Source organism: Apium graveolens, chromosome 7, assembly GCF_009905375.1.
Source record: "Apium graveolens cultivar Ventura chromosome 7, ASM990537v1, whole genome shotgun sequence".
NCBI classification, from domain to species: Eukaryota; Viridiplantae; Streptophyta; class Magnoliopsida; order Apiales; family Apiaceae; genus Apium; species Apium graveolens.
The window spans coordinates 120,878,222-120,880,575 of NC_133653.1; positions in this window are offsets into that span (position 1 = coordinate 120,878,222).

A 2,354-nucleotide genomic window follows, 5' to 3' on the forward strand; every position below is an offset into this window, starting at 1 on the left:
CAGCCCAACAATAGATCCAGCAAGGACTCCACAAAGAACCCTCTAGACTTTGCTCAGATGAAAGAAGTGGACTTTCCTCTTCCAAAGCCTGATAAAGACAAAGTTCTGGGTACTAGCATCATGAAACACAAGGAGACCATGGATGAGGCAGTAAGGAGAAACATGGCTATTATCTTTAGAGAGGGAAAGAGCATTTGTGTGATGCAAGGACATCCCAAATTCTCAATAGCCAAGAGGGAAGAAACCAAAAGGTTAAAGAAAGAAGCTGAAAAACTCAAGGCTGACAAAAGAGCACAAGCAAAGCTTGAACAAAAGCTAAAGTCAAGTCTAGTTGAAAATGAGAAAGGAATTGAAGTCAGGGGTGAAGACAAGATTGCAAACATAGATGAGGTTCTTGGGAGTATATTTGGTGAAAGTATGGAGGAAAAAGAGGAATGGCAGAAGGGAAACAGAAGAAAGGCCAAGGCACATAGAAGGAGTGAAGACAACACTGAAGAAACAAAATCTCTACCTTCCATACCTGAACCCTTTGTTGCTGATCCCATTATAAACATCCATGGTGAACCAATCATCCCAAAAGAGGAACCTATTGATTGGGACACCATCAATTTGCCTACTTTTTTAACCACTCTTCCACTACCAAAGAAACAGAAAAGAAAATCCAAATCTACACCTCCTCTAAACTCTAAGAAATTCACTCAAAAACATAAACCTAACCCTAAGCCACCCATTTCTAAAGATGATTATGTTCACATCTGTGACATAAAAGAAATTTCAGACATTGAACTCTATCTGGATGAGCTGGAGGATGTAAGGGGAATTGCTGCCTACAGACAACTACCAGAGATATTGGTGTTCAAATACAAAGGAGCTGGGGAAAGAACATGGCCTCTCTACAGGATTCTGAATGAAGGCTACTCTACCTTGATCAGAGTCTTTTCAGCCATACAAAAGGAGTCTGGCTTTACCAGGACTGCCAAGACTGAAATTCTCAACAAGATTGCCAACATAAGGAAAACTTGGAGGGAGCCCAATGCTTTGCCCAGAACCTTACTCATTCAAGAAAGGGGAACTACAATTCACAAATCACCTCATTGGTTGATGGAATTCAGAGATGATAAAGGAGTCAGAAGATTTTTCAGACTTGAAGACCAACTCAAGATTGCCAGCAATGAAACTCTCAAAGAAATGCAATCTAAGTTGGATATCAGTGATGAAGATGAAGCTGAATTCTTCAGACAACTCCAACTCCAAATTGAGGAAAATGACAAAGGGCTAGGAAAGAAAACCAGGGATCAAAGAAGAAAAAGATGATTTGCTCAGGCTAGAGGAGCACCCTTGGAAACACTGTAAATCTTCAATTACCTTCTAGTACATACACTTTTGCAGCACTTTTAAATTTCTACTTAGTTTCAGTTCATATATTTGTTAAGTGTTTTGTTATCATCAAGTTAACCTTGAATTTATGTCTACAATTCTTATAGACATAAATAGGGGGAGATTGTTAGGAATATATGTGCATTAGTTTGATGATATTTTTAACAAAACACTTAAGTAGAAATCTAGTGTTTGTAGCCTCAACGGATAAGACCACTTTGGCTATCCGTTGATGGTGTAGCTTTACTTAGAAATAAGTCTAGTGTTGTAGCACATTTCAGTCTCTGAATTTGAGATATAATTCTTAAATGTTGAGGGAAATTATAAGTCATGTTGACTTCTAAAGGATATGCAGATAGGAAGGCCAATTGTAAATATTTTATGCCTTGTAATTTTGTATAAATGAAATGGTGTCAACGGGTAACTTAAAGACCTTCAACGGATGAGAAACAAAGCTTCAACGGATGTCTCTAAAGCTTCAACGGATAACATCCTTCAACGGATGAGTGCATCAACGGATAGAGCTTCAACTGCTAACAAATCAACGGATAAAGCCATCAACGGATGAAGGCTTCAACGGATGTTCTGTTAAATAGCAGTTGACAAGTGGTAGTTGTACCTACAAACAGAGGCACATGGGTTGACAGAGACAACTGAGATGTGGTAGCCTATTTCAGGAACATCAGAAAAAGCAGCCGTTCTACTCTAGTATAAAGAGGCAATAGTCAACAATGCACTGGAGTAAAATGGAGAAGAAACAAGTGGAGAACTTATTTTATTATTGTAATTTTTATCTTTGTCTTCACTTGTAAACTTGGTGTTATATAAACCAAGTAGCAGCTAGTAATTAGAAGAGAATTTTTCCAGAACTGTTTAGAAAAATCTTGAGAGAAAAATCATCTAGTTTGTACTAGGATGCAGCTGTGATCAACTTCTTGAATCACAGATTTTCTGAAATACCATCTCTGGTGGAACAA